The sequence below is a fragment of the Oncorhynchus gorbuscha genome, linkage group LG11, assembly GCF_021184085.1.
Source record: "Oncorhynchus gorbuscha isolate QuinsamMale2020 ecotype Even-year linkage group LG11, OgorEven_v1.0, whole genome shotgun sequence".
Lineage (NCBI taxonomy): Eukaryota > Metazoa > Chordata > Actinopteri > Salmoniformes > Salmonidae > Oncorhynchus > Oncorhynchus gorbuscha.
In genome coordinates, this window is record NC_060183.1 from 35,195,293 (window position 1) to 35,213,180 (window position 17,888).

General features: G+C 42.1%; 1 protein-coding gene across 7 annotated transcripts in view; it reads left to right on the plus strand.

The window, feature by feature from the left end:
* Window positions 1-17,888, plus strand: part of LOC124048546 (CBP80/20-dependent translation initiation factor-like) — a 136,094-nt gene that overhangs the window by 52,555 nt on the left and 65,651 nt on the right. The gene's annotated exons all lie outside the window — the stretch shown is intronic.

Sequence of the window (17,888 nt, forward strand, 5' to 3'; positions counted from 1 at the left end):
CTCCTGGAACGTTGTTGCAACGCTGATGAAACACTAGGCCAGGCCAGAACCCTTAACTCTTCTCTCCAGTCAAAGCAGGAATGCTCCTGGCCCCAGACTCACTTACACACAGACAGAAAAGGCAGATTATTATTTTAATTTTTTTACAAATTTCTTCACGTATCTGGTCTGTGTAATGATACTGGGTGTGTCCTAAATGGCATCCTATTGCCTTTTTATAGTGCACTACTTTTGACCAGAGCCCTATAGGCCCACTATAGGGAATAGGGTGCCATTTGGGATCCAGACACCGTCATCTCCAATCACACTTGACTGTTGATATGAACCTCTGTCTCTCAGTTCTTTTGCTCACTGCAGCTTTTAACGTTCCTTAACTCAATGAAATTAGTTTAATCGTAGTTTAATCTCTGAAAATGTTTCCTCATGACGTCATTGGAAAGTTCTCCCCGGTTGCTAAGAAACAACTGAGAAAGAAAATATTTGCGTCTCTGACTGAAAGGAGGAAAGTTGAGCCAGAGAGTGAAATGTTAACTTATTTTATATTCTCTTCTATTTATTCCTTTCTTTCTTTATACTATTTTAAAACCAGTGGTAGATAATTGATTCACAGTGATTGTGTGGTTAAATAGCTGTGGTTAGATTATAATATTGCTGAGGCCAGATCACAGTATACTAGTATATACTAAAGAGAAACTGGCTGGAAGATATCACAGGTAATGGCTTTGACTTTGGGGCCTGCCTGCCTGGCTGGCTGCCGGGCTGGCTGTGTTTTTGTATTGTTAATATTTACTGAGAGAAAATAATGTTGCCTCTGGCTACAGGAGGAAGGATCAGTTTCTTGTGTGGTTTGCCTTTTATGTCAGTAAGGTACTGCAATTGCATGGTTGTATGGGTTGGAGTATGACAACCAATGGCTATGATTACATTTAGAAGTTTCAGAGAGTAAATAATAAAAAATATAGCAGTTCTGTTGCTCTATGCTGGACCATATGTGCATACTGGACCATACTTGCTGCAGTGCTGTGGCTTTCAGAGCAGGACTGTAATTACCCTCAGCCAGCTCCAGCCCCGACCACAGAGCAGCACAGAGCCAGGAGTGAATGGAGGTTCAGCCAAGGGGTGGGCCCCATTGCCCCAACCAAGCATTTCCACACACTTGTGTTCATGCACACACGCAAACACACACTCTCAAGCCTGCTCTGCCCCAACACTTCTGTACACACACACATCCAACGCCTGGCCCAGTTCTCTCTACCGCTCTCCTCATTTCCTCCCTTTTTCCTTTATTTTCTCTCACTCACTACTTTTTCTGGAATTATATAGTCCCTCTCTACATTTTCAGCTATTACATTCTTCCTTCTGCCTGCTGTCTCTAGAAATACACCCACAATGCATCTCTCTCACGGCGGGGCCAGAGCCACTTTCTCCCCTCACAGAGCTCACCGTCGGGACCAGCTAACGTGCGGTAATAGCGGTGTGTGTGACAGTGAATCATATTGTGAAAGATGCATCAGTCCCACGCCAGTCCTGCTATTAAAGCAATGCTCCACCATTCATTCCATAAATTAACACAGATATTACTTGCATTGCTTTCCACCCCCGGGATAGGTAGAGGGAGCTCCATATATGAAGAAAAAAGAGAAAGAAGACTAAAGTGTCATATCCTTATTAACCCTTGTGAGTGGGAGCAGTGCAATAAGCTCAGAGGCATGCAGAGCGAGAGGGAGGCGGAGAGGGAGACTGGGTATAGGTACTAGTGACTGAACACAGAGGTATCATCATTTAATCATTCCAGTCATTTTCTGTTGTCCTCTCCTCCCTCTCTAGGGGGAGCCTGACCATTGTAAGAGACGGAATGAGAAGCAGAGAGTGGGACAGAAAGAGCTGTACCTAGAAAATATTACTTTATAGATTTTGGACATGTCTGTGGTGTTGTGGTGGCACTAGCTGACTTACTGACTTTTCCCTGTGGTGGCTCTCTCTATTTACTCACTCTACCTCTTTTCTGTCTCTCCTTTTGTCTGTTGCCCTTCTCCTTCTTTCACCCTCTCTCTGACCCTGACTCCCCCCTCATCACTTTTCTCCCCTCACTTTCATGTCTTACTTTCTTACTTGCTCTTCTCTCCCTCTCTCTCTTGCTTTCCCTCTCTCCTGCCTCTGTCTCTCTCCCCCTCTCTCGCTGTGATGGATGTGTACTCAGCGTTCTGTACACGATCTGACAGAACCCACTGGGCACACAACGTAATTTAAACATGGATAATTGGGCAATATTTGGTTGAGACGTTGCTCAATGAGATTACAACTTATATTTACCCACTCAGCCAAAAGTTAGTTGAATTTCCAATGTGTTATCACTATTTTCAACAATCTAAAATCACAACCAAATTCCAATGTCAAATATGATATTTTGTTTATTTACTGTATACAACAGATTAATCTAATAGCAGAACCAAATCACCTGGATTGTAGTTGAGATTGCATTAAAAGTACATGGTGCAAGGGATCAATGCCGTTCAAGATTCTGCGCAAGTGATTGCAGCAATTGTGAAGATAGGTCACCGCAGGTCTGTGGATATCTTAAATATGCATGCTTTACATGATTACATAAGAATACATTTATACTGTAGTTATAGTAAAATCTGTGAATCTTGCTTCCATTCAGCCACGAGCATTAGTGAGGTCAGGCACTGATGTTGGGCGATTAGACCCACAGTCTGCGTTCCAATTCATCCGGAAGGTGTTCGATGGTGTTGAGGTCAGGGCTCTGTGCAGGCCAGTCAAGTTCTTCCATGCCAATCTCGGCAAACCATTTCTGTATGGACTTTGCTTTGTGCGAGGAGACATTGTCATGCTGAAACAGGAAAGGGCCTTACACAAACTGTTGCCACAAAGTTGGAAACACAGAATCGTTATAGAATGTCTAGAATGTATGCTGTAGAGTTAATATTTCCCTTCACTGGAACGATGGTGCTTTGCCGGAACCATGAAAAACAGCCCCAGACCATTATTACTCTTCCACCAAACTTTACCGTTGGCACTATGCATTTGGGCAGGTAGCGTTCTTCTGGCATCCGCCAAACCCAGATTCGTTTGACTGGCTGCCAGATAGCGAAGCGTGATTAATCACTCCAGAGAACGTGTTTCCACTGCTCCAGAGTCCAATGGCGTCAGGCTTTACATCACTCCAGCCGAAGCTTGGCGTTGCGCATGGTGATCTTAGGCTTGTGTGTGGCTGCTCGGCCATGGAAACCCATTTCACGAAGCTCCCGACAGTTATTGTGCTTGCTTCCAGAGGCAATTTAAAACTCGGTAGGGAGTGTTGCAACCGAGCACAGACTTTTTATATATATATATATATTTGTTTTATATATACATGCGCTCAGCACTTTGCGGTTCCATTCTGTGGGTTTGTGTGTCCTAACACTTTGCGGCTGAGCCGTTGCTACTCCTAGGTGTTTCCACTTATACAGTAAGAGCACTTACAGTTGACCGGGGCAGTTCTAGGGCAGAAATCTGACAAACTGACTTGTTGGAAAGGTGGCATCCTATGACAGTGCCATGTTGAAAGTCACTGAGCTCTTCAGTAAGGACATTATACTGCCAATGTGTGTCTATGGAGATTGCATGGCTGTGTGCTCGGGTGTGGCTGAAATAGCAACGGGTGTGGCTGAAATGGCTGAATCCACTCATTTAAAGTGGTGTCCACATACTTTTCAATGTGTGTATAGGCCTATATAGCATCATTGATACAGTATATGATTGATATAGTATGTTCACATTTAATTTGCTCTGTAAAACCTACACTTTGGAATGGCTTCGATAGCGATAGTGTTTTTTGTTGTTTATACTGAACAAATTTGTTGACATCCCTGTTAGTGAGCATTTCTACTTTGCCAAGATAAACCATCCACCTGACAGGTGTGGCATATCAAGAAGCTGCTTAAACAGCACGATCATTACACAGGTTCACCTTGTGTTGGGGACAATAAAAGGCCACTCTAAAATGTGAAGTTTTCTTAGACAACACAATGCCACAGATGCAGGAATGTCCACCAGAGCTGTTGCCAGACAATTGAATGTACATTTTTCTACCATAAACTACGTCCAATGTCATTTTAGAGAATTTGTCAGTACTTCCAAACAGCCTTGCAATGTCAGACCATGTGTAACCTGTGTGTGGGTAAAAACTAAATCTGAGTGGGTGGGCCTATGCCCTCCCAAACTCACCCAGTCATTTTAAATCCATAGATTAGGACGCAATTAATTTTTGTTAAATGGACCGTTTTCCCTAAATGAACTGTAACTCAGTAAAATCTTTGAAATTGTTGCCTTTTGCATTTATATTTTTGTTCAGTATAGTTTTTAAATTGATCTCTCAAAAATCATTCTCACCATAGCACATTGGTAATAGTCAGTGACCAACAGGCTGACTACACAGCTCGCGTCGCGTGCGCTGCAAAATATATTTAGAAATCTATGCTATTCAATTATTGCACCCACAATGCTCGCACGCGCCAACGAGCGTCTCTGCGTTGCCAAGGGCTAAAATAGAAGTCAGTTCTATTTCTGACGCAGATCGCGCGGCAAGTCATGCCTCTCCCATCTCATTGGTTTATAGAAGCTGGTACCCACGTTGCCATCTCCTAATTGGTTATACCCACGTGGGTGACTGAAAGACAAACAAGGTCAGTGCCGGTAAATCACCTAATTTATGAAATGCAAATCTCATTATAAAGTCGAAGAAAAGGCCTGGAAGGAGGAGAGATGACTAGAAACGATTCGGTTGACCGTTTTGTGTGTGGATTAATTGTCGGAGTAGAGGACCTTGTGCCTTTCAGGTAAAATAACAACTCAATTTTTATATCCCAGGACAAATTATCTAGCAACAGCAAGCTAGCTAAATAGAACAAATTAGCTAGCAAGTGCAAGCTAGCTATAAAATTGCCATACATGTTTAATGCTTTTCGACCTGTCCCCAAATTAATAGAATTGGTTCATAGTTTGTTTTGATATGTTAACCTGCTTGTTGTGATCACGTTTGGTGTGGGGGGGACAAAATACATTTATGTAACGTTGGCGCACGCGCGCACGGTTTGGGTTCCGTGTAAGCCAAAGGGTAGTCCGAGATCAGTGGTTCCCAAACTTTTTATAGTCCCGTACCCTTCAAACATTCAACCTCCAGCTGCGTATCCCCTCTAGCACCAGGGTCAGCGCACACTCAAATGTTTTTTTTTTGCCATCATTGAAAGCCTGCCACATACACACACTATACGATACATTTATTAACCTCTCTAGGGTATGTGGGCTAGCGTCCCACCTGGCCAACATTCAGTGAGATTGCAGAGCTCCAAATTCAAATACGGAAATACTCATTATAAAAATTCGGAAAATATACAACTGTTTTACATAGGTTTAAAGATTGAAACCAACCATGGTGTCAGATTTCAAAAATGCTTTACGGCGAAAGCATACTTTAAGATTATTTGAGAACATAGCCCAGCAGACAAATCATTACAAACCAGTAACCAGCCAAGTAGAAGAGTTACACAAGTCAGAAATAGAGATACAATTAATCACTTACCTTTGATGATCTTCATATGATTACACTCAGAAGACATTCAATAAACGTGCCTTTTGTTCGATAAAGTCTCTCTTAATATCCGAAAACCTCCGTTTTGTTCGTCTGTTTTCTTCAGTAATCCACAAGCTCAAACGCAGTCACAACAGGCAGACAAAAAATCCAAATTGTATCCATAAAGTTCATAGAAACATGTCAAACGATGTTTATATTCAATCCTCAGGTTGTTTTTAGCCTAAATAATCGATAATATTTCAACCGGATAATAACGTTGTCAATATAAAAGGTCAACAAGAAAGGCACTCTCTAGGTCGCGCGCATGAAAAAGCTTTGTGACACGGCAGGGGTGTCATTCAGACTGCTCTTACTCCCTCATTTTTCAGAATGCAAGCCTGAAACTATTTCTAAAGACTGTTGACATCTTGTGGAAGGCATAGGAACGGCAATGTTAAGTCCTAAGTCAATGGATACTGTGATAGCATTGAATAGAAAACTACAACAACACAAAATCCAACTTCCTGAATGGATTTTTCTCAGGTTTTCGCCTGCCAAATCAGTTCTGTTATACTCAGACATTATTTTAACAGTTTTAGAAACTTTATAGTGTTTTCTATCTATCCAAATCTACTAATTATATGCATATCCTATCTTCTGGGCCTGAGTAGAAGGCAGTTTAATTTGGGACAGCTTTTCATCCAAAATTCCAAATGCTGCCCCCTACGCTAGAGAAGTTAAACATAAGAATGAATGTGAGTTTTTGTCACAACCCGGCTCCTGAGAAGTGACGAAGAACTCTTATAGGAACAGGGCACAAATAATAACATAATAATCAATGTATCTTTATTTAGCCATGTTACATATAAAACCTCATTTGTTAATGAGAAGGGTGTGCTTGAAAGGATGCACATAACTCTGCAATGTTGGATTGTATTGGAGAGTCTGTCTTAAATCAATTTCCACACACAGTCTGTTCCTGTATTTCGAATCCACTCTCACATAGGTACGTGGTTGCAAAGGGCATCAGTATCTTAACATCGCAATTTGCCAATGCAGGATACTCTGAGCACAGCCCAATCCAGAAATCTGGCAGTGGCTTCTGATTTAAATAAAATTTTCCCAGAACAGCTTGTTGCAATTTCGATGAGGCTCTCTTTTTCAAATATCGGTACGTGAACTGGAGGCAGGGCATGAAAGGGATAACGAATCCAGTTTGTGTCATCCGTTTCGGGAAAGTACATGCATGGTTGCGCACCCAACTCAGGTGCTTCGCTATATCACATTTGACATTATCTGTAAGCTTGAGTTCATTTACACACAAAAAAAGCATGCAATGATGGAAAGACCTGTGTGTTGTCCTTGTTAATGCAGACAGAGAAGAGCTCCAATGTCTTAATCATAGCCTCAATTTTGTCCCACACATTGAATATGGTTGCGGAGAGTCCCTGTATGTAATCCTAGATTCAGATCATTCAGGGGAGAAAAAACATCACCCAGATAGGCCAGTCGTGTGAGAATCTCGTCATAATGCAAGTGGTCAGACAAGTGAACATTATGGTCAGTAAAGAAAACATTTTAGCTTGTCTCTCAATTTAAAAAACAAAAACAACGTGTCAATACTTTGCCCCTTGATAACCACCGCACTCTGTATGTTGTAAAAGCGTTACATGGTCGCTGCCCATATCATTGCATAGTGCAGTATATACACGAGAGTTCAGGGGCCTTGCTTTATTAACAAGTTAACCTGTTTCACTGTCCAAAACGTCTTTCAAGCTGTCAGGCATTCCTTTGGCAGCAAGAGCCTCTCAGTGGATACTGCAGTCTACCCAAGTGGCGTTGGGAGCAACTGCTTGCACGCGCGTTACCACTCCACTGTCTCCCTGTCATGGCTTTTGCACCATCAGTACAAATACCAACACATCTTGACCACCAAAGTCAATTTGATGTCACAAAGCTGTCCTGTTGTCCTGGTTTCCAATGGTTTGCAGAAGATGATGTCTTCCTTAATAGACCACCCATAAACTTAACGGACATATACCAGGAGCTGTGCCAGGCCCGCCACGTCTGACTCATCCAGCTGTAATGCATAGAATTCACTGGCTTGTATGCGAAGCAGTAATTGTTTCAAAACATATCCTGCCATGTCACTGATGTATCGTGAAACAGTGTTGTTTGATGAAGACATTGTCTGTAGTGTTTTTTTCCCGCAGTGTTGTCCCAGCCATATCTGCGGCAGCAGGAATAATTAAGTCCTTCACAATAGTATGGGGCTTGCCTGTCCTAGCCATTCAGTAGCTCACCATATAAGATGCTTCTAGCACCTTCTTATTAATGGTATCTGTTGCGTTTATACATGTCTTATTACTTGAAAGTCATCTTAATTCTCACTCAAACTCCCGTGGCTTATTTTTCAAATTGGCATCTTTTGTTTCTAAATGTCTGCGGAGATTTGAAGTTTTCATCGAGTTGTGAGATATTACTTTTGCACATACACTACCGTTCAAACGTTTGGTGTCACTTAGAAATGTCCTTGTTTTTGAAACACGTCCCGGATTCGTCTCTTCACATTGAGACTGGTGTTTTGCGGGTACTATTTAATGAAGCTGCCAGTTGAGGACTTGTGAGGCGTCTGTTTCTCGAACATGGCACTCTAATGTACTTGTCCTCATGCTCAGTTGTGCACCGGGGTCTCCTGCGCATCTTTCTATTCTGTTTCTGTTCTGTTCTGTACACAGCCTATGAGATATTCAGTTTCTTGGCAATTTATCTCATGGAATAGCCTTCATTTCTCAGAACAAGAATAAACAGACAGGTTTCAGAAGAAAGTCCTTTGTTTTCTGGCCATTTTGAGCCTGTAATTGAACCCACAAATGCTGATGCTCCAGATACTCAACTAGTCTAAAGGCAGAGTTTTATTGCTTCTTTAATCAACAGTTTTCAGCTGTGCTAACATTATTGCAAAAGGGTTTTCTAATGATCAATTAGCCTTTTAAATGATAAATATTGGATTAGCTAACACAACGTACCATTGGAACACAGGAGTGATGGTTGCTGATAATGGGCCTCTGTACGCCTATGTAGATATTCCATTAAAAAATCTGCTGTTTCCAGCTACAATAGTCATTTACCACATTACCAATGTCAACACTGTATTTATGATAAGATTTTGTTATTTTAATGGGCAAAAAATTAGCTTTTCTTTCAAAAACTGTGACCCCAATCTTTTGAACGGTAGTGTATAACACACTGTGGCTGAAAGGCACAACTCCCAATATTAGTGAATGACAAATCAATGTAGTTCTCATCATATTTGTGCCTCTTTGATGGTCCAACGTCGCTGTCTGTTCGGTGCTTTCCCGGGTTAGGGGGCAGTAGCGCTTCGGCTGCATCAAATTCACAACTGTCAGTGTTTGTGCTTGCTGGTCTAACAACAAATGTAGAATTACGGATGTTAGCATTGGATGTGCTCATGGAAGCAGAACAACTTGTGTCGTCGACAGGTGTAGTACTGCTGGTAGTAGAAGTACTACTAGTCTCTATGGAAATGGGCCTTACTTTTTTTAACCATTTATCCATTTTCGAGCAAACGGAATGAGCAGCAGCTACGTTTGGCTCCATACAGACTGTTAGTGGATTTTCCACGAGAGAGTAACGGTTAATGTGATTGGATGTTAATTTTTTGATGAGGCTACCTATATTTGACATTAGTGTTCAGCGAAATAACAACAGATGGTTTAATTTTATTTTTGGCAGTAAAACGAGGCTACTCGGCGCGGGAAATAACCTCACCCAAATGTATAGCCCCGTTGGAAAATATAAATGGACTGTTTGAAAATGTGAAGAAATATTATGTATATATATTTTTTTAAACGTGAATCACTTTTATTTGGCGTACCCCCGACGGCATTGCACTTACTTGGGAATACCAGCGTTGGATAGAGTTGATGTTGGAAGTTAACATAAACTATAGTTTTGGCAAGTCTGTTAGGACATCTACTGTTTGCATGACACAAGCCATTTTTCCAACTATTGTTTACGGACAGATAATTTCACTTATAATTCACTATCACAATTCTAGTGGGTCAGACGTTTACATACACTAAGTTGACTGTGCCTTTAAACAGCTTGGAAAATTCCAGAAAATGATGTCATGGCTTTAGAAGCTTCTGATAGGCTAATTGACATCTTTTGAGTCAATTGGAGTTGTACCTGTGAATGTATTTCAAGGCCTACCTTCAAACTCAGTGCCTCTTTGCTTGACGTCATGGGAAAATCAAAAGTAATCAGCCTTGACCTCAGAAAAACAATTGTAGACCTCCACAAGTCTGGTTCATCCTTGGGAGCTTTTTCCAAATGGCTGAAGGTACCACGTCCATCTGTATAAACACGATGGGACCACGCAGCCATCATACCTCTCAGGAAGGAGACTCGTTCTGTCTCCTAGAGATGAACGTACTTTGGTGCGAAAAGTGCAAATCAATCCCGAACAACAATCAATCCTGAACAACAATTTGCAAAGGACCTTGTGAAGATGCTGGAGGAAACGGGTACAAAAGTATCTATATCCACAGTAGAACAAGTCCTATATCGACATCTGAAAGGCCGCTCAGCGAGGAAGAAGCCACTGCTCCAAATCCGCCATTACAAAAAGCCAGACTATGGTTTGCAACTGCACATGGGGACAAAGATTGTACTTTTTGGAGAAATGTCCTCTGGTCTGATGAAACAAAAATATAACTGTTTGGCCATAATGACCATCATTGTGTTTGGAGGAAAAGGGGGAGCTTGCAAGCCAAAGAATACCATCCCAACCGTGAAGCACGGGGGTGGCAACATCATGTTCTGGGGTTGCTTTGCTGCAGGGGGGACTGGTGCACTTCACAAAATAGATGGCATCATGAGGTAGACATCAGTCAGGAAGTTGAAGCTTGTTCGCAAATGGGTCTTCCAAATGGACAATGACTCCAAGCATACTTCCAAAGTTGTGGCAAAATTGCTTATGGACAACAAAGTCAAGATATTTGAGTGGCCATCACAAAGCCCTGACCTCCATGCTATAGAAAATTTGTGGGCAGAATTGAAAAGGCGTGTGTGAGCAAGGAGGCTTATAAACCTGACTCAGTTACACCAGCTCTGTCAGGAGGAATGGGTCAAAATTCACCCAACTTATTGTGGGAAGCTTGTGGAAGGCTACTCGACATGTTTGACCCAAGTTAAACAATTTAAAGGCAATGCTACCAAATACTATCGAGTGTATGTAAACTTCTGACCCACTGGGAATGTGAAGAAAGAAATAACGGCTGAAATAAATCATTCTCTCTAGTATTATTCTGACATTTCACATTCTTAAAATAAAAACAGGGAATTTTTACTAGGATTAAATATCAGGAATTGTGGAAAAACTGAGTTTTTAAATGTATTTTGCTAAATTGTGTGTAAAAGTCCGACTTCAATTTAAGATCAATTTTCCAGTAGCATGTACTGCCCAGCTTATTGTTCTTTTTTCTGATAGTGGATATAACGTTGATCATCTGACGTTGTTTTTAAAGGTACAAATTCAACATATTTTATACAAGGTTTGTCTATGTTGAAATTTGCTTACCAATGATAACATAACTTGTGGTTGAAATGTCAACCTCAAAACAAATGTTACTTTTTTCAAGTCCAATGTATTTTCCAGAGATTCCACATCACAATACTTTACAGATTACATTAAAACAATGTTGATTCAACCAGTTTGTGCCCAGTGGGAAAGAGCTCTGCTCTGTTTTTTCTGCACTGGGTGCGTGTGTGAGCGCACGCGCCTGCGCTGCTGGCACGGAGGACACTGCGGTCTTGTTTGTCAGAGTTTTCTCGCTTAAGGACAAATCTTTCCCCTGGCAGGAACACCTTGCTGCAGAATCACATGAGGCAATACTCCAGCTAGAGTTACACACACACACACACACACACTATATCCTGTATAAATACTGTATAGGTGATCACAGCCAATACGGGAAACATAAATCATTACTAATCTGGGAATATACCAGCCAGAGAAATGGCCATAATTGGCCATTAAACCAATAGATCCGTGTTTATATCAGTAGTCGATCTCCCCAGCAGCATGCACTACCATAAAGCTCTGGTATAGGGAATAGGGTAGCGTTTGTCACATGCTCCGAATTCAATGGGTGTAGACCTTACAGTGAAATGCTTACTTAACCAACAATGCAGTTTTTAAAAATATGCCAAAAACAATATGAATAAGAAATGAAAGTAACAAATAATTAAAGCAGTAAAAAAATATATATATTTATTTATTTATTATTTCACCTTTATTTAACCAGGTAGGCAAGTTTGAGAACAAGTTCTCATTTACAATTGCGACCTGATAAAGCAAAGCAGTTTGACACATACAACAACACATAGTTACACATGGAGTAAAACAAACATACAGTCAATAATACAGTAGAAAATAAGTCTATATACGATGTGAGCAAATGAGGTGAGATAAGGGAGGTAAAGGCAAAAAAAAGGCCATGGTGGCGAAGTAAATACAATATAGCAAGTAAAACACTGGAATGGTAGATTTGCAGTGGAATGTGCAAAGTATAAATAAAAATAATGGGCTGCAAAGGAGCAAAATAAATACAGTAGGGGAAGAGGTAGTTTGGGCTAAATTATAGACGGGCTATGTACAGGTGCAGTAATATGTGAGCTGCTCTGACAGCTGGTGCTTAAAGCTCATGAGGCCGGTAAGTGTTTCCATTTTCTGAGATTTTTGTAGTTCGTTCCAGTCATTGGCAGCATAAAATACCGATAGGAAGGCTATATACAGGGGGTAATAACGATAGCGAAATAATGATAGCGAGGCTATATACAGGGGGTACTGGTACAGAGTCAATGGTTAGTCGAGGTAATTGAGGTAATATGTACATGTAGGTAGAGTTATTAAAGTGACTATGCATGGATAATAACAGAGAGTAGCAGCAGGACAAAAGAGGGGGAGGCGCAATGCAAATAGTCTATGTGGCCATTTCATTAGATGTTCGGGGGGTCTTATGGCTTGGGGTTAGAAGCTGTTTAGAAGCCTCTTGTACCTAGACTTGGCGCTACGGTACTGCTTGACGTGCGGTAGCAGAGAGAACAGTCCATGACTAGGATGGCTGGAGTATTTTACCATTTTTAGGGCCTTCCTCTGACACTGCCTGGTATAGAGGTCCTGGATGGCAGAAAGTTCTGTAGTGCCTTGCGGTCAGAGGCCGAGTGTTTGCCATACCAGGCAGTGATGCAACCTGCTCTCAATGGTGCAGCTGTAGAACCTTTTGAGGATCTGGGGACCCATGACAAATATTTTCAGTCTCCTGAGGGGGATCGGTTTTGTTGTGCCCTCTTCACGATTGTCTTGGTGTGCTTGGACCATGTTTGTTTGTTGGCGATGTGGATGCCAAAGAACTTGAAGCTGTCAACCTGCTCCACTACAGCCCCGTCGATGAGAATGGGGGTGTGCTTGGTCCTCCTTTTCCTGTATGTCCACAGTCATCTCCTTTGTCTTGATCACGTTGAGGGAGAGGTTTTTGTCCTGGCACCACACGGCCAGGTCTCTGATCTCCTCCCTATAGGCTGTCTCGTCTTTGTCGGTGATCAGGCCTACCACTGATGTGTCATCGGCAAACTTAATGATGGTGTTGGAGTCGTGCCTGGCTGTGCAGTCATGAGTGAACAGGGAGTACAGTAGGGGACTGAGCACGCACCCGTGTTGAAGATCAGCGTGGCGGATGTGTTGTTATCTACCCTTAACTCCTGGGGGCGGCCCGTCAGGATGTCCAGGATCCAGTTGCAGAGGGAGGTGTTTAGACCCAGGGTCCTTAGCTTAGTGATGAGCTTTGTGGGCACTATTATTATTATTATTATATATTATGGTGTTGAAAGCTGAGCTATAGTCAATGAATAGCATTATCACAAAGGTGTTCCTTTTGTCCAGGTGGGAAAGGGCCGTGTGGAGTGCAATCGAGATTGCATCATCTGTGGATCTGTTAGGGCGGTAAATGCAAATTGGAGGGTTTCTAGGATAATAGTGTTGATGTGAGCCAAGACCAGCCTTTCAAAGCACTTCATGGCTACAGATGTGAGTGCTACGGGTCTGTAGTCATTTAAGCTGGTTACCTTAGTGTTCTTGGGCACAGTGTTACTTGCCTCGAAGCGAGCATAGAAGTAATTTAGCTTGTCTAGTAGGCTCGTGTCACTGGGCAGCTCTCGGCTGTGATTCCTTTTGTAAGTCTGTAATAGTTTGCAAGCCCTGCCACATCCAACACGCGTCGGAGCTGGTGTTGTACGATTCAATCTTATTCCTGTATTGACACTTTTCCTGTTTGATGGTTCGTCGGAGGGCATAGCAGGATTTCTTATAAGCTTCCGAGTCCTGCTCCTTAAAAGTGGCAGCTCTACCCTTTACCCTTTAGCTCCATGGCTTCTGTTTGGGGTGTGTAAGTACAGTCACCGTGGGCACGATGTCATCAATGCACTTATTGGGGTCCTTCTGTAGCTCAGTTGGTAGAGCATGGCGCTTGTAACGCCAGGGTAGTGGGTTCGATCCCCGGGACCACCCATACGTAGAATGTATGCACACATGACTGTAAGTCGCTTTGGATAAAAGCGTCTGCTAAATGGCATGTATTATGAAGCCAGTGACTGATGTGGTGTACTCCGCAATGCCAATCCCGGAACATATTCCAGGATGTGTTAGCAAAACAGTCCGTTAGCTTAGCATCTGCTTCATCTGACCTACTTTTTATTGACTGAGTCACTGGTGCTTCCTGCTTAAATGTTTTTTTATTGTAAGCAGGAATCAGGAGTATAGAATTATGGTCAGATTTGCCAAATGGAGGGTGGGGGAGAGCTTTGTACGCGTCTCTGTGTGGAGTAAAGGTGGTCTAGAGTTGTATTTATTAAATTATTCCCCTCTGGTTGCGCATTTAACATGCTTGTAGAAGTTTGGTTAAATGGATTTAAGTTTCCCTGCATTAAAGTCCACGGCCACTAGGAGCGCTGCCTCTGGATGAGTATTTTACTGTTTGCTTATGGCGGGATACAGCTCATTGAGTGCAGTCTTAGTGCCAGCATCGGTCTGTGGTGGTATGTAGACCGCTATGAAAAATACAGATCAACTCTCTAGGTGTGGTCTACAGCCTCAGGAAAGCAAAACCTTGAGACTTCCTTAGATATCGTGCACCATCTGTTGTTTACAAATATACATAGACCGGCACCGCTTGTCTTACCAGAGGCTGCTGTTCTCTCCTGCCGATACAGTGTATAACCCACCAGCTATATTTTTTTTAATGTCCCATTTAATCTTAATCTTGCTGGTAGGTCATCAATTTTATTTTCATGTGACACCATTCTTTCCTATGAGAAGCTCAATAGCGCATTAAAACTAAATTAAGTCTGTTAGGATGCCGTCTCATGGAGACATAACGTGCAGTTTTGGCAACTCCAGGAAGTGACGTTGCAAGCTTGCTCGGCGCTGCCTCCTCTCATTGAGTAACTCAAGTTGAAGGTCTACCAGGGTATTGTAGGCTGCCATTAGCAACCAAATTATCCCTGTAACTTCTTATGAATGTGAATTTTTAAATAATCGGTTCAAGGACATGCGTCTGGTGTATTAGAAGCAGTTATTGGTACCACCAAACTTTTTTTTTTATTTACATGAAGATTGACCACAAAGGCTGCCAGTTTTCCATTCAATATAATGGGGATCCTGTTTTCTGCTAACAATGCCTTCTGTACCGCGTCAAGCCTTGAACTTCAGCGGCTTCAATGAGAGTGGGCAGTGGTTCTCCTCCGTATCAAACACACTAATCATCATTTAGTGATACATTAACGTGTATGTTGTGTGCACTATCCAAGATTGTGTACACCTCAATGTGATAATGTATATTCATCTCCCTTTCAGAATGACTTATGTATATGTTATGTCTCAAGTCGAGGGTGGTGGGAATGCAGATTATTTATTTTAATTTATAGGATTTGTTGTAGTGCTTTTGAAGGAGAATGGCACTCCTATCTTCTCTCTCACACACACGCACACTGCCTGCCTATTTTTAATGTCTCTGCTACAGCTTCTGTCACCTCTCAGACATGTCAAGTTATGTGGCTCTGAAACATTCAGTGTGCAGTCCTAGGCCTAGCTAGTTAGACATCCATCAGTGAACCCTACCCTCCAGATGAGGAACATGCACACGATCCTTTTACTCAAATGCTTATGACGAGAGATCTCGTTGTTAATTCACACTATTAAGAAGTGGATTTTATAGACGGCATAAAACAATTTGCACACAAGCACACAGTAAACACACAGACATTCATCTGCGCTGAACAAAAATATAAACGCAACATGCAAAAGGCAACCATTTTCAATGATTTTACTGAGTAAACAGTTCATATAAAGAAAATCAACCAATTTTGAAATTAATTAATCCTAATCTATGGATTTCACATGACTGGGCAGGGGTGCAGCTATTGGTGGGCCTGGGAATGCATAGGCCCACCCACTGGGGAGCCAGGACCTTCTCCCAACAAAGGGATTTTTTTCAGTTTGACGTACTCCCAAATTCTCTAAAACAATTTTGGAGGTGACTTATGTTAGAGAAATTAGCATTAAATTCTCTGGCAACGGCTATGTTAGAAATTCCTGCAATCAACATGCCAATTGCACGCTCCCTCAACTTGAGACATCTGTTGCATTGTGTTGTGACAAAACGGCACATTTTGGAGTGGCCTTTTATTGCCCCCAGCACAAGGTGCACCTTTGTAATGATCATGCTGTTTAATCAGCTTCTTCATATGCCACACCTGTCAGGTGGATGGATTATTTTAGCAAAAGAGAAATGCTCACTAACGGATGTGAACAAGTTTGCACAACATTTGAGAAAAATAAGCTTTTTGTGCATATGGAACTTTTCTGTTATCTTTTATTTCAATTCATGAAACATGGAAACGATCTTTACATGTCGTGTTTATATTTTTGTTCAGTATAGATATACAGATGTAATTTGTTCCTGATTTGTTGCAAGAACGAAACAACTCATGCATACATGAACACACTACTGTATATCTCAAAATGAATCACGTCACAGGACATTATATATATATATATATGCCATTTAGCAGACGCTTTTATCCAAAGCGACTTACATTAACATGGAAACATGCAAGCTCACACACACCCTGTTTTTAACAATGTCTCTGCTGAATAGCTTTATTTGCTTGCTTGTTGTCAGTGGAAGGAAGCTGCCGGCTACTAAGGCAGCTATGGCTGCTGTCTGAAAGGAGGGAGAAACACACACACGTTTTGAATTTAGCCAACACGGCAACTGGGTAGAAATTAGACCTGATTTACAGGAATGCACTTCTTACTGCCTCGATTCAGGGAACATGTTTAATCTTTCCCACTGGAACGTTTCAGAATGGTTCAGAGAGGCAATACTCCTGAGGGCTTCTGCCTAACCTCTCACTGACTACAGGGAAGGCCTTTTTATATGGACTGATTACTTGGGATGGGTTAGCTGGAAGGGGATATTCTTTTGACAATCGAAGAGTCATATAGTAGATTGAAAAAAACAGCAAGGCTGGCTTTGGAGTGTAGCCATTTTACGTCAAATTAGCAATTCGCCAAGCAAGCACACTTCTTATAACCCCCGCCCTGCCTTTGCCCAAGACACTAACCAAGCCTTTGGTGCTATCAAGAGAGCCACCACAGCAGTCAATCTGCCAGCTGTAAACTCATATCCACACACCAAAGACACTATCAGCCACTTGCTTACTTTGTAGAGTGGGGAAACACTGTGTGTGTGTGTGTGTGTGTGTGTGTGTGTGTGTGTGTGTGTGTGTGTGTGTGTGTGTGTGTGTGTGTGTGTGTGTGTGTGTGTGTGTGTGTGTGTGTGTGTGTGTGTGTGTGTGTTGCATGTGTGTGTGTGTGTGTTGCATGTGTGTGTGTGTGTGTGTTGCATGTGTGTGTGTGTGTGTGTGTTGCATGTGTGTGTGTGTGTTGCATGTGTGCGCTCCAGTTGTCAATGAGTAGAGCTGGCTACCACATGCCAGTCTGTCTGTCTCGCCACCTGGTTTGAATCTTCTGCCTTTCCTCAACTACCAACCAACCGGAATAACCTGAAACGTTTTCTATATAGAATCAGATGAGGGCAGATTCACACGCGCACACATCTAAATAAACATGCTTGCTGTATTCTGTCTGGAGCCTATGGTCTTTCTATAAACTAGTGTACCAGTGAGGATTTCCTACGCTGGACAACTGATTACAGCTGTTGATAAGTCA